At 37.4% G+C, this 19,394-nt stretch overlaps 1 protein-coding gene and 1 non-coding gene across 3 annotated transcripts in view; one reads left to right on the top strand and one right to left on the bottom strand.

Annotated features, from left to right (window-relative positions):
* Positions 1-19,394, top strand: part of LOC120422627 (leucine-rich repeat-containing G-protein coupled receptor 4) — a 55,302-nt gene that overhangs the window by 13,132 nt on the left and 22,776 nt on the right. The window lies entirely within an intron of this gene.
* On the bottom strand, positions 2,164-2,272 carry LOC128093670 (U6 spliceosomal RNA). The gene has a single exon (XR_008212675.1). It is a non-coding gene; the product is annotated as a U6 spliceosomal RNA (small nuclear RNA).

Raw genomic sequence — 19,394 nt, 5'->3', positions numbered from 1 at the left:
GCAAATCGGTGAATTATTTGATTGTGATAAAGCTACATAATTAGTACAAGTATATTTTACTAAAATAGAACAATATTAATGCCTAGTAATTTAATTTCAGTCGATCCACGACTCACTCACTAACATCTTCCGAACCAGCTTAAGAAGAAATTGATTAATTCAGACCACTTTTTGCTGCCGTCTCCAAATCCCGTACCCACGCCACGACATGACAAACAGGCCCTGTCCTGTCCTGGCACACAAACACTTTCCTCGCCGAAGGTTTGATCTGTTTTCAATCAGAATTGTGTCCACGTCTCCTCCGGCACGACACGACGCGGATTCGCCCACATGGCCCAGCGCCGATTCCGCGAGCACGAGTGTGTGTCATGTGTGGGATTAGCAAGCATCACCCGAGGCGGGGGTCCCAAAAGCCCGGCCACGAATCCCCAACGTCGCCAATAAGCCAATTTATATGGAGTCCAATCTAATAACAATAGCATTGAAATTTACAAGTACAATCAGTCTCACGAGGGCGGCATTTGCACGTCGTCTCCGACGTGGGTTGAACCGAATCGGGTCGAGAGGGATTCCGCCGGGGGAACACTACCGGTTCCCCCCAGAGGGAGAGCGAGCTAACAGGATTACCACGTGGGGGCTAAGCCCCAGAAGATCGACAATTTCGAAAATCGAAATTGCCCATTCCGGCCCATCGTCGTACACACAATTTACATTCAATTTCCAACGTCTTGCCTCTCGGAGTTCCCCCGTCTTCGCAGTCGCGTCGTTGATCGTTGTCGCCATTGTGTGTAAATATGATCACCTACGTAGACGGGCCGAGACCCGCGAGGAGGTTTGTGTTCCAGAATGTGTCAGTCTGGGCAGAGGCCGACTGCGGGGTTTACAGGAAAAGCTCGCCAGAAGTGTTTGTCTCGTGTGTGTGTTTGTTCTTCTTTCGATGATCCTCGTTCCTTCTCCTCCCAGCACAGGTCACGGAGCATAACTCATCCAAGGTTTGTCTTGGTCTTCAGGCCCACGTGTGTGTGTGAATCATGTTTGCGGTATTGAAAGGGAAGAAATAAAACAAATATTAATCCCCCCAGATGGTTTTCTGTATTGATTTAGTAAACCGGGTGCAACCACCAACTCCGGTGCTGAGGCGAAGCAGAGACAGCAAAATCTCGGAATCCCCGCGAGAAACTGTCACTGGAAGACAAAGATGAACGGCGGCAAACAACTCTATATGCAAGTTGCAAGCTACTGGAGTAGCTGAATAGTTGGAGGATTTGCAAATAATAAATTCGACATATTGGCCTATTGGAGTTCTTTTGTTTCTTGGGGAATTGTTGGAATATTAACATATTTATTATCAACTTAACATTAATGTGGGGGCATTTGAACAAAAATTGAGACAAAATCAAAATAAGATCATGGTTTTAACGTAAATGTTCGATTACCAACCAAAAAGTTACTTGTTCGATCGTCGTTTCAAGATTTTTTTTATAAGTGCTATCAGGCAGCCGGCGGTAGTGGCGAAAATTGTCGGTCACGGGCAAAATTGTTTTGGGACCATCCATAAACCACGTAGGCACTTTTTTAGTAATCTGTTAAGCCCCCCCCCCCCCCCTCGTGGACAATTGTTCATACAAAAAAAACTTTTTTGGATGGATCGTGGAAAATCGTCAAACCCCCCCCCCCCCCCCCCCCCTAAAGCTATCGAAAACGACTCAACACATTTTTGATAGAGTGCACCGATTTCAATTTATATGCATTTTAAGTTAAAATGTTTTTTAAATGGCTAAACAAATATATTTTAAACATGTTTATACAATTTATTATACCATAGCTTTTTTTTAAATGCATTCCATAAGTTTCATTTTCCGACATTGTAAACCGAACCAATAGTTGCCAAGATATCAGCATTTTAAAAATGGAAAAAACAAATTAGATGACACTGAAGCGTCCGTGAGAAAATTCCAGGATTTCCAATGAATTCCCGCAATTCAAGCGAAAGAATAATTTTTAATTTAATTTTTGGGACCAATTTTCTAAAAATGTGTTGCAAAAAAATATAAAGTAAAAGAACTAATTTTGATTTAATTCAATTCAAATTACTGTTCTTGTTGAACTAACCAACTCTTTTGGAAATATCATCAAATAAAATGTCATCTTAGACCATGTAAAATAAATAATATAAATCTGATGCTTTTTTGCCTGTCATACTCGCGCCGGAGCCATGCTAATCTTCTCTGTATCGTTCCAATTTTAGTATTTGTATTGCCGAAGCAAAGACGATGCATTTAATACTGGGAAAAGCTCTAGCTTATTTGTTGGGCTACAGAGAATACAATATAATGGAATGAAAATAAACTATTACATTTTTTGTGTGCTGTTCTCGACTAACACTGATGAAGTCTGCAACTCTGATGAAGTCTGTCGTCTTTTTGTATTCACCTAAGAACACTCAAATAACCATACACAAAAAAAAACCCAATTTATTATAATACATTCAACGAAAATAAAATGAATTAGTCTGACATATAAAAAATACATGATTTCTACATTCTCGGAATCTCGTCTTCTTTCCTTATTTAGTAATTCGAAAGACCCAATTACTAAATTTTCTACATTTTTTTATTTCATTATAAGTACTATTGGATAAACGGAGAAGTACAAGACATATACTCAATTTGTTAAAATTGATTCCCACAATTGTTAGACTTGATCAACCAGGTCAACGTTGTCGTGCTATCTTGTCACACCTCGCTTTTTGACGTTTGGCGCGTTTTAATGTTTGATCTTAAACCATTAGTGGACCCCCTAGTAGAGCCGACGAGCATTTTTCACAATTTTTAAATTTTTTAAGCACTATTTCATAACACTTTGTACAAACCAATGAAATCTGAAGTCTTTTGAAAAATTCAGACTATTTATTTTATCAATTATTTCCTTTGTGCAGAAAAATAGCCATTTGAAAAAAAAGTGTTTTTTGCCAGATATGGACCCCATTTCACTATGGACCCGGGTCCACTATAGGAAAATTGTTGTTTTCATATCAAATTTAATCGATATTTGATGTTTTGATGCAGGCCATGTTTTGGTTGCAGGTCTAATGATAGATATAAAGCATAAAAGAGGGCATTTGCTAACTCTTCATTGTAAACAAATATTTTTTGTTAACAGATATGGCTTCAAACAACATATAAACCTAGCAAACTTTTAAACACATTTACTTCCGTAAAAGATAAAAAAAAGTGTCGAAAACCGCTGTAAACATAAAAATGATTAACAAAAGTTACTTTGATGCATTTTTTTCCCATATTAATTAATTAAATAGTTGACCAAAACATCACAATAGATTTCTTGACTTTTTTTTGATAAGGTCCTATAAACAAATATAAACATTGAGTGTATCCCGCTTACTCCGATGGACTTTGACATAAGGTGTGAAAGGGATACACTCAATGTTTACATTTGTTTATAGGACCTTATCAAAAAAAAGTCAAATTTTGTTTACAGTTGCTAATAACACCACGCATGTTTATTTTCAAAATGCTAGTGGCCATTGCTGACTAAATAAAAAAAAATCAGATGTCGAACTCAAAACACTTATTTTGGCGAAAAGGACAATTCAATGTCAGTTAACATTGTTTTCAATTATGCTGAACATTCCAAATAAAAGATTTATAGACAAAAACACCAATCGTGACTTTATTGAATTTTTCACCAAAAAAACCTTCAGAGGTTCTATCTATAGGAAAGGGGTCCACTAATGGATAACATACCCTGAACAATAACAAACACGTTTTGTTTTGCTGACCGTTCTGTGCTTTGTCCCGAAGTTTGGTTGTATTGGTTGCCGGAGTCCCGATGTTTACGGTAGTCGGGCATGTCCGTGTGTCAAACGCAGTCTGACTAAAATCCCTTTGGCCAGTCGTCGCAATTACAGCAATTGTCAGGGTGTGTCAAGATAGCACGATCTCATTGAAACTTCTTTCATATTAAGAGTGACAACAATGCAATGAGTTTTATTTTTTGGTTTTTTATTGACTATCGAATTTTGGAGACATGTGAAGGTCAACAGGTGATGCATTGAAAGCTGCACAAATTGGCAAATGGCGTTCTTAACTCATTTTGGCCCAAAATGCACGTGCGATGCACGACAACGACGAGGTGTTGAAGCCCCCTCAAAAATCTTTCAATAACCACAACCCATGGATTTCTACCAACCTTCGACGTGTGTGGTACGCGCGCCATGCTCCAGACAAAGTCCCGAACCCATTACCATAATGTGGGTCTGCAATAAGTAATCAAAACAAACCATCGCTCTGGCACGTATTTTTAACCCACTTCTTGGTGGTGGTAGATCCGTTCTCCGGTGTTGTGTGGCGTGTGGTTCTGTGCTGAAACCAGTGACCGTAACGCACTCCGCAACTCTCCGATACGGATCTGCTGCCACGATGGGCTCGGAAATGAGTGAACTTGATGTGGAAATATATAAAAAAAAAACCTACATCACTTTGGTGTAAATCGAGGTGAAAAGTTGTTGCCAACTGAACGTGGACTTGTGAATGAAGTACTGACAAAAAAAAGCAGAACCGAAGAGAAGTCGGAGAGGAAATGAGTTTATTCAAATTCAACTGCTGGTACAAACAAATTCGTTGATGGTCCCTCTTGCGTTGCGTTGGATTGTCTGGTGGTGGGTGCGCGCAGCATAATATGTTTTTGTTTTGCCTCGTTTCCATACTCTTCCTTTATGATGCGCTACGCGTTTCGACTTTAAAAAACATGACTTTTTATGCACACACGCGTGACCCTCACAAAAACGGCCATCGGAAGCCCCGGGAAGTCAATCGTCTCTGGAATCGATTCTTCATATAAGCCCTGGAGGACTTTTCTGCTTTTGAATGCAACCTTTTGTGCCTGGAACAAAGTCCGGGAGTTCCCTCCGGATGTTTAATTTACCTTCCCACAGCAAACAGTTGCAATGGGACAATACATGCTCGTTAAAAGTTAGGTTTTCAGTGCAATCAAGATATTGCCGAAACAACAGGCCTTTCGGCAATGTTGCTGGCTCAGTTTTGTAAATTAAACTGCTTCCTTTATTAATTCATCGATTACATCTCACGTGGGGTGGAGGACAAACAAAAGCAACGAGAAGCGGTCTTGCCCAATTTGACCTCCCCACGGCACTTGAAACGTTCCGAGGCTGTTTGCTTGGAACTTATCGGATGGTAGTTATTGAAACCGTTAAAAAACAGACCCCTGGTAGAAGAAATTTAAGCAAATGTTTGCTCACCACTTTGACAAAAAGCTTGATGTCTTGCTCCCGAGAGTGGACAAGTAGCTGCTCGTTTTGGGGCATTGTTTGTTCCGGTGACCGGGTTTGGATAGGTTTCTCGGTATTTTGGTAGATTGTTTAACTCTTTAACTACACCCACAAGAAAAAATGTGTCAAAATCTATCGACGCTGTCGTGCTAACTTGCCGCACGTCGCTTTTTGACGTTTCGAGAATAACACGTTTCAATGTTTGACCTTGAATTTAAAAAAAAAACTAGAGCACGCAATGTAAACAATAACAAACACGTTTTGTTTGGTTTACCATTCTGTCCATTGTCCTGAAGTTTGGTTGAATTTGGTTACTGGAGTTCCGAGTTATAGATGAAAATGTTTACATTAGTCGAGCTCGCAGTTGTGTCAGACGCGTTCTGACCTAAAATCCTTTTGGCCAATTGTCGCACTTACATCATTTTTTTCAGGCTATGTAAAGATAGAACGACAAGGTTGAAACTTCTTTCATATGAAAAGTGACAAAAAATGCACGGAGTTTTTTGGTTTTTATTGAATATCTCAGCCAGATATACAGATTACCTGTATTATACAGATTTTTCGATCCCAAAAATCACAAAAATCTGTATATACAGATTTTTTAAAAATGCCTTGATTTAAAAATTTCAACAATTTAGTAATTGAATTATGCTTTAATATGATTAAAATGCTTAAATCTGTTGTTAAAAGTCTAAAAAAATCTTCTATGGCTTTGAATTTGACATGATACAGATAAAATACAGATTTATTTTTAAGAAAATACAGATCTCCCATAAAAAAATAATCTGGCATCGTTGCCAGGATTGAAATCGAATTTTAGGGATTTGTGGAGGTTTAAAAGGTGAGGCATTGTGAGCTGCACAAAATGGCGTTCTTAACTCTATTTTAACCAAAATGCACGTGCGACAAATTAGCACGACAACGATGAAATAGCGTTTTCAACTGAAATCGAGTGATAAATAGCTCAATAGGTAAGGAGCAAGAATGTTTCTATCAACAGTTTTACAAAATAAGTTGTTTTAATAGTGAAAATCAGCAAATTGGATAGTGTTAGGTGTGAGTGCTTAACCTGTCAAACATACGAAAATTTCCACTAATTGTTTCTCTTCTGAACTGACTAATTTCATTACTGAGCTGACCAATTCGGTAGGCTATTCCATAACAAACAGTCATTATTTGCCAAATCGCACGAAAACCATGCAATTTCAGTCAGTCAATCGGTGTACCTTCAACAAACTGACTTGCTGCCAAAATTACCCAGCGAGTGGTCTACAAAATTTCCAAAATTACCATACCCCTCCTTGACGGGCCATGGCAGTGTGTCACTCCATTACGGGCCGAGGTCTGCGGGGTTCTATTGTTATGAAAATTAGCGTTTCCAAAAATTTGAAAATTGAAAGCAAATCGTGTGTTTGGTCGCGCCAGCAGTTGTACTTTTCCTTAATGATATACCGAAAACCTGAATCAAACGCGCGTGCACGCGGAGCTTATTTTCAGCGGAGGCCAAACGGCGAACTCAAAAGTCTCGACAACAACAAACACAAACTGACGGCATAATCTTATGTTTGGTTGCCGGGATTGGCTCTGACTTTGGGGGCCATGCGCGCGTGGGTGTTGTTGGCTCGATCAAGAAGGAGTTGCCCGCGTTGCCTCATTCTGGTACACCACCGGTCTCAGTACGACGGCACTCCTCGTGAGCGCTTCACGGGTCTTGACTTGAGATGACAAATACTTAAAGAGGGGATCGTCCCTAAACAACGTGTTGGTTTGATGTGTGCTTTGATTTCAAGGCTAAAATGTCTCTTGATTTAGTAATTTTTCAAAAACCATAAATTAGCCTCCAAGCTACTTTATGGTTGCACCCCGGAGATTGGACCTCGAACAGTCCGTTACATGCGCTCCACGCACTCTCGCGCGTCTTATGCAAGGAAACCAGATTTCTCTCGCGTGCATCTGACGACCGGCCGACCGACCAACCCGGCGCTATATGGTTATTATTGCAATCGGCAATGACAACTAATGTGCCACTACCACGCCGGCTCTTACTATGGCTTGTTTGTGAAATTTCTCGCAAACTATGAGGGAAAGGACATTTGTTGATGGCCAGATGTTTTGCTGCAAGTTTTTTTCTGTTTGTTTGCAAAAAAATGTAGTGTCTGGAATATATGAAAAACTTTTATTGAAAACTGAAAATTCAAAATTTTATATATTTTTTTAGTTTAATTCTAAGGAATGAGATTCTGGGGGATGATTTATTCGGGGATAGGGGCATCAAGGGCAAATATTTTATTCTTTTGATACAATTTTCTCGAGAACGGTTTAATTTGCTTTACCTCTTTACAACCCAACCCCGCCTCTAGGCGGGCTTCGATCTAAAATTTCACCAAAAATCCATTATTCAAAGAATTTTGGATCTTTAACAAGCATTGAAAAGAAGAACTATTACAATTTTAGAAAATTTTAGGGTTGGAAGTTTTACTTGTTTTATGCGACTTTGCAAATGTGGGGTCAACTTTTCCAATATTTTTTGTAAAATAAGTATGCGATAATTTTTGTTATGTTCCAGACAATGCCTCTATGCATTTTTCAACAATTTAGATGGCAATGGTTTCGTTCTATAGCAGAAAATGAAGATGGTAGTATAAGCCAAATAATATCAAAAACAAACATTACAGTTTTTTTTTATCATGCAGTTATCTCTTTAGAAATGCATGATAAAAAACTAAAAATGAAATAAGAAAAACATAAAACAAGAAAAGTTAAGTTTTTCGCAGAACAAAAGTTGCTCAAAATGACCTCCTGAACATGGAAAAAATGAAAATAAAATTGAGCATAAGAGGGTTAAAATTCTATAAAAATCGATGAGAAATGGTTCACAGAAAAAAAATAATGTCAGTAGGTTGAAAATTTCGTTGGTTGAATATTACCTTTTTTGAGTCAAACATAAGAAATTCAACAGAAAATGATAAAAATTCCACCGGTTCCTGAAGTAAAATTACACATTTTTTGACACAAAATCTGTTACAATTCCCTGATGTATTATTTTCAACAGTTTTTTTTTCTGTGTTGAATTGCGCTAGGTTCGGTATGTCCACGCATCCTCTCCACGATACAATACAACCAAACTCACTAAACTAAACTAAAAATCTCAATATCTTCAGTCACCTTGAAATAAAATTAAATTAGTTTGATTCTTTCTGACCGTTGCGTTGGTTTAAAATGAATGGAATACTTATTAAATTTCAGTCAAACAAACTTTAAACTTGCTGTCACTGAACACCACAGTGCTGATACGCCAACATTAGGTGCTTGACGGAATTAAATACAGTTCCCCTAGTTGTCCCCTGAGATTAAATATATATAAACAAAATTATATTAAACTTAAAAAAGTTTAAGTTTTGTTTAGTTATTTATGTTCAATGCGCATACGACATTTTCAAAAGCAACGCGCTTAAAACTTGGTTCGATCTTGGTTCGATTTTGACTTCATTCGCTTTATATGTGGATGACAGTCGTGACGTAGCCGTGATCCTCTCTTGAAATGTGTTCCATTACAGAATAACATAATGCAGTAGGCCTGGCCGCATTATTGGGAGTAGTACGTCTCGAGAATCTTCGAATTTACACAGTAAAAAGAAGTTGATTTTTGGATGGTTTAATGTTACCTCTTTTTTGATGTAATTTTACCTCAATATGTGGAATAAGTGCCAATCTACATTAAATTATGTAAATTTACACATTTATCTGCATAATGTCTACATTCCCAGATGTAATATTACCATTATATTGTGTACTATAAGGCTGGTACAAATTTTATTTAAAGTTTTTGTCCCCCCCCCCCCTTCAAAGTTGGCCCGAAAAATCAGGGTAAAAAAAAAATCTAGGAAAATTCCGGGTTCGATTCCCGACCGGTCCCCTTGAAATTATTCGACTATAATTGAACCTTGAATATGAACAAAAAACGCATGGAATCAGGTAGGATTCGAACTCACACCTTTGGATTGGTAATCAGATGCTCTAGACACTCGGCCACCGAGGGGTTGACACCCCTTGAGTGAATTAATCCGTAGTCTTGAAATAATGTCACAAGGTCATTTACTAAATAATACAACAATCCCTCTCCCAACGCTTCCCCTACACACACCACACACCATATTCTATAAATAACTCGAAGTGGTTGGTACGGTATGTCCCCACTTCTTCTTCTTCCCCTGATGATTCTATGAAATGTGGGTTCCGTTCATAGAATCTGTCTCTTGCGGTTAATGCAACGCAGTAGGCCGGGCCGCTTTAGTGAGTGTAATACATTTCGGGGGTTCTCGAAAGTACTGCAATCATTAATAATGAAAAGATGGAACTTGAGGCGTAATCTAACCATAAGTTCTTCCCGGATGCTTTCTTCGGACTGGCTGCGCTTGTGTTCGATTAGATTAGATTAGATTAGACAAACCAATTCAGATTAAAGTTATTTCTACAATTAAATAAACAAAAAAAACCTTTTTATGGCTTTGATAATGCCTGAACAAAATAAACAAAATAAACGGAAACTGAGAAAATTACATACGGGACCATCCATAAACCACGTGGACACTTTTTCTCGAATCTCGAACCCCCCCCCCCCCCTTCGTGGACAATTGTCCATACAAAAAAATCTTTTTTGTATGAAGCGTGGACAATCGCCATACCCCCCCCCCCCCCTAAAGTGTCCACGTGGTTTATGGATTGTCCCTACAGTCAATGTTTAATTATTATATTTTGAATTTACTAACTTGCGCTACAAATATTTTTCAAATTATCTTCTATCTCTATTCAAGTCACTACTACTAACTGGAGCAAAGACGGGATTAAAGTCTGAATAGGGACAGTATATTTCGCAGCATTAAATATTGGAAATACGATTGCTAATTGTTTTGAAGGAAAAATAATAAAATATTTTTTTTTGTAAACTAATGTTTTTTACATGCTTTGACGTAAAAATAAAATGAAATCTTTAAAAAATACATCAAATAACATACTCTCAAAAAATGAGTTCGCATAAACGTGAACAGAGTTCATGCTACCTGGAACTAGGAAGAAAACTGTTCAACTTTTATAGTGCATTGCACCATGAAAGTGAACAGTTTTTTCCTGGTTCCCGTTGACATGAACTCTGTTCACGTTTACGCGAACTCATTTTTTGAGAGTATATAATGCCTGAATAGCTAGGCAATTTACAGATCTGTATGATAAAATATCAACTTTTTCCTTTATAAGCTAAATTTTTGCTTATATAGGCCCAATAAAAATTCAAACCCTATCTATTAAATTGTTCGAAAATTTTCACAACCAAATTGAAATTCCTGTCCAAAATATGTATATTTTTCAACTTCGGGAAACCCGAGACAAAATATAAAAAATCCCGGGGAAATCCCGGGATGGACGCACTTTTCTTCCAGGATGATTTCTTTGAAGCTGCTATGCTTCTGTTTGATTAGATTTGTTTAGAAATTTAAAAGTCCTAGACCAGCGATTCTCAACCTTCTTCTAGGCTGGTACCCCCTACCGTGTAAATCAAGTAGGCCCGGTACCCCCGTTGAGAATCGCTGTCCTAGACCAATGCTTTTATGAGCTCAAGGTTTAGTCATATTGCAAAGTTATTGCGGAATTTATCAAGGCTTTGCAAGCTTCCGGATTATTTGAGTTTATTTTTGTAAGCTGTTCACCATATCAACTATGAGTGAAATCATCGCATTAAGATTTATTTGCATTATTCAGCCTAATATATCAATTCGAATGCATAATATTTGCAAACAGCCCAGCCCACACGTCCGAAGCAACCACTCCTTCGACCATCAATTTCGCCTAAATGTTCATAAATTTCCCTCACAAATCCCCCAAAATTGGTCAATATATCGCGTTGCGCCGCCGCGCTGCCCAAGTCAGGGGCTAATCTTGATTTGTGCGACCCACGCACCCAGGGCGGTCCTCCATCCTCTCCCCCCTCACCCTCTTTAGAGGTTAACATATTAGAAAGAAGTGCTACACTATACTACTGACGAGACAGCTGTTGTTGTTGTCGTCCCGATAGTAAAAGTTGTTCACGCCAAAGCCGCCGCCACATAAGGCTAAAAGGCAATCCCATAAAGTGGATTGACTATAAGTCGACTGGGCGGTTGGTCGCCGTTTAACACCCGGGCTCGTTTAAGGTCGCAAATGGGTGAACTGGAAGAAATTTTGGTTCAGGGTGTAATTTGTTTGATTATTTTTAATTGTCAAAAAATTCTATAATTCTTTTGACTGTTCCATAGATTTAAGAGACTGCTGAAATGTTTCAAAAGAAGTTTGAACATCCAAATCAAAATTACAATAATTAATGTGGAAAAAACCTCACCAGGACCACCCTATGACTCTGAAAAAAAAATCTAGCAAATAGAAGCGTGGCGCAGAAAAAAGCTCACCGACCTTAGTCGACATAAATTAGTGATAACTTATGGATTAATTTGAATGGCTATCTGAACTCACTATGACCAACGCCATAGTCGTCGTCGTATCGGCCTCTGGGCGGTCGATCTGCGGCGATGCAGTCGGCGGCGGAGCGCAGGTCGTGGCCACGAAGTTTTCAGATTTCTTTGAATAAATTGGCGCACATTTACGGGGCGGCAATGGTCGCGTGCGTGGGTGTCGATCGCTGGACATTGCCGAGAGTCCATTAGGAATCGATCGACGGCATAAATTTCACTGGATCTATTACGGAGGCAGTGACGGCTGAATGTGTGAAATCAGCGATAGAAAGTGTGAACATGAACTATCTTTTGAGAAGGGTTAATCAAGGTAAAGAGTTCAATAAGCTGCTGTTAAGTTGTGTTGTTCCATTTATCGACAGAAATGAAAAAAGGACACTTTAAAAGAGATACTTGTTGGTCCAATATAAAAGATATCCTAACTGTTTCGACCGACACTGTGCTCTTAAAGCTACACTCCATGGCGCTAAGTTGGTACAATTAACCAAAATAAATCACTTGGACTTTCTCGATCCTCGAACACTCGCAATTAGATCTTTGGCAGCCCTTTCGGCATTAAAGCCTACATGTTCGAAATAAATCTTCATTTTCCAATAATCTCAAAACGCCCACCAACGGCGAGTCGCGCAACACAACGCCCATTAATATCTACCCAGTTTCATTAACGAAATAATAAATTGACATCATCCAGCATCATCGCTGCCAACGAGTTCAGAGAGTGAGGATTGTCCACCATCACACCAACAGACCAACGGAAGTTACCTAACCTGAAAATGTGTTGGATGCTGGGAGGATTTAGCCATGGCCTCGACATCGGCATGGATCAGACAAAGCTCATAATTATGTACACTAGACACTCTCACTCACACACAAACACTCATAAGTAAACGTGGATTCAATTAATCACGCTCTTCTCGCGGCTCATGAGCGTGTGGCCATTCTCCAGCCACAGTGGCCAGAAACGGGTCAGGGAGCTAATGACAGTTTTTTTTACATAGGAACGTATGTAGTATTAACGTTACATGATGCTGCTTTGGTTAAAAAGAAAATGTAGCACAAAATTATTGCTAAATTTTAAGCTGTAATCAATTGTCAGAAAAGTTTTTGAACAGTTTATGGTTATAATTGTACTAAAACTTGGAAGACATGCCTTCTTTAAAATTTATTTAGAATCTCAATTACCCTGGACTGGGCTTGCATGTTAACTTGTTAAAAGTAGAATGTGATAAAATTGAAAACAAATTAGTTTTTTACGTGTCTTTTCGATTAGTTGTTATGATTAAAAAGAAAAAATGTATGCAAAACGATTTAAAATGTGTTTTTGAGAAATTCCAACTCGAAACAGTTATTTTTAAACACTTTTTTTTCGATAACAATGAATCTTAGAAGACTTTAGGGTGGTCCAAATCCGGGCTTCCTCAAGGCTACTCCCTGAAATCAAAGATTGACCCATCACTAGGCATAAAATCCCAACTTTGAGCTCATTCTTACCACCCCTCCCTCTAATCGTTTAATGTTTATATGGGAAAAATCGTCAAAATGTATGGAGAAATGCAACTGATTTACTTTTTTAACTGTGGAGGGCGCCATATTTATCTTAGAACCTTGCATTAAATTTGGAAAAACTTTCTCGAAGACACCTTAATTTTAGGATTTTTAAAAAGGTCCTATCAACATAGAAAAACCATGGCGCATTGGTTGTTTTGAAAAAGATATCTAGAAATATTGCTGTATCTAAACCGTTACAGTGTATCAAAAAGAAGTCAAAGAATAATATGTAGGAAATTTGACGAGCTTCCTGAAAAAATACTCGGAATCAAATTGATTTTTCATTTTTATAATTCTAGATTAAATTTTCAGAAGGTCCTATATGCATAGGAAACCCATGACGGATAGGTTGTTTTGAAAATTGAATCTTGAATTTATGGTGTAAGGTTGAAGGTTTAAAAGTATTATTTTAAGGAGAGCAAACGATTATTTTTTCGCTTGATTTTTTTGTTGAAAATTACTTTTTGTGTGAGTTACGGAAATTGCTTTCCGCATAATTGATCGACACCACCAACATCATCAACACAGCCGACAACAGTTATCCAAACTGCGAACAAAGCTAAAATTCGTTTACCTCGCCGCGATTAAAGCAAGTAGCTCGATTAATGCTCAATAAGCAAAACCTCAGTACCTCGTGTGTGAGGCTCTGGGGGACTTTTTGATCACAATAAAATCAGAACGTTTTGGACAGTCAAACTAAACGCGTGATCGTGATTAATTTCGATCATGGAAGTTTCATAACTTGTGTATTTTTACCTGAAGAAATAAATAAATACCAAAATTTAACATAACTTATAAAAATGTTACCAGTTCATGATGTAAAAAACACCTTTCGATTCACAAAATCTAAAAAATATTGAAATTACAAGCCAGAATTTCATAATTTCAATGAAAAAGTTGTTGGAAAACGCATTATACACTAGTACAGTTGGTTTGCAATCATCAGTCTTCAAAAAATCTAAGTTCTGAAGAAAAAAATAATTTAAGATTTTTTTTTGCGCTGCTTTACATCAAAAACTCATAAAATTTTTAAAAAAATATCAACGAACTTAGGTATGTTAAAGTGTTTATAAACGCAGGCGGATGCATTTTAAAAAGTTTCCAGCTGATTAAATTACTTAACAATTTTTAAGTATTTTGAAAAATTATTGTATTAGTCTTGTTTTCGCAAAAAATCAACTTCCAAAAACTGTATTTTTCAAAGTTTATTTGGACAAAATTCGTCAAATTTGATATATGTCTCTTAATAATTGTTAGTCTTGATTCCATTTTTTTTAATTTTCCGGAAAGACCAGAAAATATCACAAATTGAAAATTTGAGCCCTTTGTTGCTGAGATATTGGCATTTGAATATGGGGGACTGTTTGGGTGAGAATTTGAAAACATCTATTTTCCTGTTTGTTTTTCTTCAATGTTTTAAGACAAAATTTTTGGAAATTTTCTGAACATTTCGGAAAAAATGTTTTCAGATATAGTCACCATTGACACTATTTTAAAATATTCAAAGCTTGTTAGCTAAAATCAAACTTTAAGTGGTCATCCCGAAAACAGTTCACTTTATCAAAATTTCTGTAAAGTGCAGTAAAAACTGCAGTCAAAACAAATCCATTTCATTTTTTCCAAAAATCCAAATTTGTTCAAAAAATCATAACTTTTCGGCAAAATGGTTGCCCATACATGGCTCAAAACTTGCTAGTTTTTGTCCCCTAAAACATAACATATAAGGGACCATCCATAAGCCACGTGGACACCTTTGGGGGGGGGGGGGGGGGGGGGGGTTTGCAATTGTTTACGCTCCATACAAAAATGATTTTATTTGTATGGAAATTGTCCACCATGGGGGAAGGGTGGGGGGGTTGAGATTTCCATAAAAGTGTCCACGTGGTTTGTGGATGGTCCCTAAAAAAAATAAAAAATTCCAAAAAACATACTTTTTAAAAAATAGATAAGGCCGTTACAAATGTTTTTTTTAAGTTTATGTCCCTCTACTCTGACCAAAATCAAGGGAGGAGAAGTGCCAAATAACACAAAAAATTAAATTTCAAGCCATGGTTTACATATTTGAATGAAAATGTGTTTCAAAATTTATTTTACAACAGCACAGTTGTTTTGAAATCTAATTTTCAAAATATTTCATTATGGACAACGAATTTTTATTTGTCGAAAAAAAAATCACAAAAATTCATAATATTTTTGACCAAAGTTCAAACATGCTAAATATGATTTTCAACTCAGGAAAATTCTTTTCGAATTGTTTTCAGTTATTAAATATCAATTTTCTTTGAAAAACAATATTTTGTGTACCAAAATTATTCGGGAAAATTTGCAAGGGTATCAAACATTGAAAAATATTTGCAACAGCCTAATTCAAAACCCACATATTTTTTTATGTACCATAATTTCTAAATAGTTTTCATCAATACCTTCAACAAACCAATCAAAAAATTCCTTCAAAAGATATATATTTTCGAGTATTAACGTATCTGTTAGGGCAGCGAATGACCAAGAAGATTAAAGCAGCCAGAAATAAATAAATAAACAACAACAACGTATCTTTTGTATTGACAGCTGCCAAAATTGTATGGAGACTTGTATGGCTGAACCAATAGGGGAAAGTGGGGCAAGTGTAACAAGCTAAGGAAATGCTCGTTATAACCCATTAAAAAGATAAAAAATCTGTCGGATTTTATTGTAATCATCTTATTCTAGGTCTTGACTAAGACTTTGTTAGAACAAGTTTTTAAAAAATCCTGTTTTTTAATGTAAAAAATTGATTTCAATTTTTTTTATTTTCCGTACGTTCTACTCAACTAATGGGGCAAGACGAACAACCCGTAGGGGCAAGAGGAACAATGCATGAAAAAACATGTGAATTTGCTAACAATTGGACTGTTATCACTTAGATACATCAGATAAGAATGAATTTGAATGGTTTCTTCCATTTTTAGATTAAATAGCAATATTTTACTAAAAATTTAATCGTTTTTACGAAAAAAATATTACTTAGATGATAAATAGTAAATTTTCATAATATCACTATATTTTGTATGGCAATTTTTTTTAACAATTGTTCATCACTTTTTAAGTACTTTCATGTATTTATTTCCCAATAAAATATGTTGTTGCAGCAATTCGTATTTTTTTCCATACTAAAAATCCATATGGTACACTTGCCCCACCTGAACAAGATTTTTTAAAAGCTCTCAACAAAAATAACCAAAAGTTAAACCATACTTTGTAATAGGTGCATGTCATTGGTAAGGACACTACTGATCTAGGAAAAATAGCATTTTGATAAAATGAGTCTTAAAACGAACCCTATGCCTTATTTTGTACTTTCCAAATATTATAAGAAAACAAAGGTTTTGAAAAAAACTTCATTAAATCTTATGCCCCGTAGCGTTTACGTCGTTTTGGCGGTTATGTGGTAGTAGAATCAGCTAATTGCATTGCTAGCAACAATTCCTCATACTGGAAATAATCAAAATTGTAAAAATTACGGCCGTACGAGCGATTGTTCCTCTTGCCCCATATAGTCGTCTTGCCCCACCTTCCCCTAACACAAAATAGCTTCGTTGGCCATAGGAAAAAGTTTGAGCAAAATAAAAAAAAATCAAAAGATACATTTCTTTCCGGGGAGAACACACATGGGAAAAATGCTCCATCGTTTGACTTAAGACTTAAGTAGCTCATTATTTGAAGTACTACATCGACGGACATTGGTCCCTTACCCTGAAGTTCAACACTGGGGCATTTTCCTTAATTTCCAGAACCAAGATACAGGTTTCAACGATAAGAGAATTTACTCTATTGTTCAAAAACACTACCTTTTACCCTTAGTTACGTGAGAGATTCTTCAGAATACGGATATAATAAATTTGTTGTGTTTCAAATTTGAAAAGTAGCCTTTTGCGCATACATTTCTTAACTTTTCAAGCTCACACGATCTCACGGTTCAGGCAACCCACCGGTGGAGGTGAGAAAAAAAAAACCGGGTAATAAGTTGGACAAATACAAAACATAAGCTCCAGAGAGAATCTGATTCGCCACGGTGTATATCTGCGTCGGCTGACGACTGCGATGCTGAAGGTGGAAGCACGAAAGGGACAAAATCGTGTCTACGCTGCCGACTTTTGAGTTATTTCTGTAAACGGAAGGTTCGAAGCCACAAAGAAAAAAACTAAATATATTTGAACACGTGTTTGGTTCGATGTGCATGAAAGCCATTACTAATTTGCGTTTGAAACCTGTTGGAAGTTGAAAAGTCGTCGATTTCACTGGCGACAATCACACACACATTGTCCTGCCCTATTTGGGTGACCCCTCGAGAAACCGTTTATTTCAATTTCCTGAGCGGATATTCCATTTTCGTACTCTCGTTAAAATAAAACACCTCAGCGCAAGAAAAGAGGTAGTTGGTCAGAACGGGGTTCCAGAAAATTAAACACAATCGATACGTGTCGCCTCTTTAAAAAAACAAACAAAAGGAAACTATCAACCAACCGTCACACAATGACCAGCAAAAGTCGTTAAAGCATATGATTTCCGCTTTTCGGCGACGGATCAGCATGAACTTATAAGCATAATATAATGTGACCTTTTTGGAAGAATATAACACTGTAAAAAAATTGTAGAATTTTCTTTCAAATTTTAATTTGAGCCCCATTTTGACGGATTGTCCAAGTTCCATGTAAATTTTTATATTTTTCTTTTCGTCAAACTTTCTTGTTGCTTTCTCACTTCAGGTCTTTCTTGCTTTATTTATTTTTTGCGACGAAATCATTCAATTGTTTACGTTTTTTTTTTGGGCAGACTATCAACTGTTACTGCCTTTTGTGGCAGTCCGTTGCGATACCATTCATGGTTGACTAATTTGCATTTGATGAGCAGCGTCGCCACCGCCAGCCCCACCAACAGGGAGCCAAATGGTACCATGAATGGGCCAAGAGACTAAAGTGAAATAAAGTTCGTTCCCGAAAATTGTTTCAATCGTTTTTTTCGGTTGGCCTTTTTGCATTGTTTGTGTTTGTCGGCGACACGATCGTCGTTTTTACGTTTTTTTGTTTGTGGATGACCAATTGGGGGATCGATTTTGGGGTGTGAAATTAGGCGCTTGAGTTTATTTGGAGGGTGAAGTAGGGTATTTAATGTTTCACTTTGACGTCTGAATTGGATGATTACACTGAAATAAAAAAAAGTACCAAATTCCACTTTTCCTTATTAAGTAATCGGGTTTTTTGGATTACTTTATAAGGAAAGGAGGCAAAATTCCTAGAATTTAGGAATTTGGTACTTTTTTTATTTCAGTGTAGTTTTAGTGCAATTAAAGTTCTTCTTTTGAATCACATTACACTGAATTGGAGGAAGTGGAGGGAGTGAAACCAGGGTTGGAGTCGGAGTTACGAAATCTGCAGCAGCTGGATTCTAAGTTGGCAAATTTTCACCAACTTTGTCTGGAAGTTGTTGTTGAAGTCGGTGGAGTCGAGTCTTTTTGGCAAGCTGGAGTCGGAGTTGCTAAATCGCTAGAAACCAAAGTCAGAGTCAATCATCAATACTCAAATGTTTAAATCATACCAAAGGACTTCAACGCAGCGCCAAGTGGGCAACCCCTCGCTCACCTGTTCACATATTGTGCCAAATTTAAATCTCACATACCCGTTACCCAAAAATGGCTCAAACCCCAATCTAGGCTAAAGCATAATTATTCCTCTCAGGTGTCACTAAAGTCACTTCACTGATCAATAGACCAATACCGCTCGCCCGGCATTTCAGATCCGCGCACTTGTCTCGCCAACTCCAACTCTGATGGTCATGGGTTCGTGTATCACACATTTGAATACGCGCACAAGTGCTGGCAGAAGTGATCGTTTTGCGAAATGAACCTCCACCAATCTGAACCGTGGGCGGTCAGCTGTATTTAAAGCAACCCCCCGTCTGGGTCAGCCAGCAGCAGTGAATTGAGAGGAAAATAAACATATTCCGCGGCTACCTGTGTGTGCACCCCTCATGACGAGATCGCCCACACCTCACACCCCAAA

Source organism: Culex pipiens, chromosome 3 (genome assembly GCF_016801865.2).
Source record: "Culex pipiens pallens isolate TS chromosome 3, TS_CPP_V2, whole genome shotgun sequence".
Classification (NCBI taxonomy): domain Eukaryota; kingdom Metazoa; phylum Arthropoda; class Insecta; order Diptera; family Culicidae; genus Culex; species Culex pipiens.
Note: the sequence above shows the minus strand (reverse complement) of the source record. Positions and strands in the feature narration are given on the sequence as shown.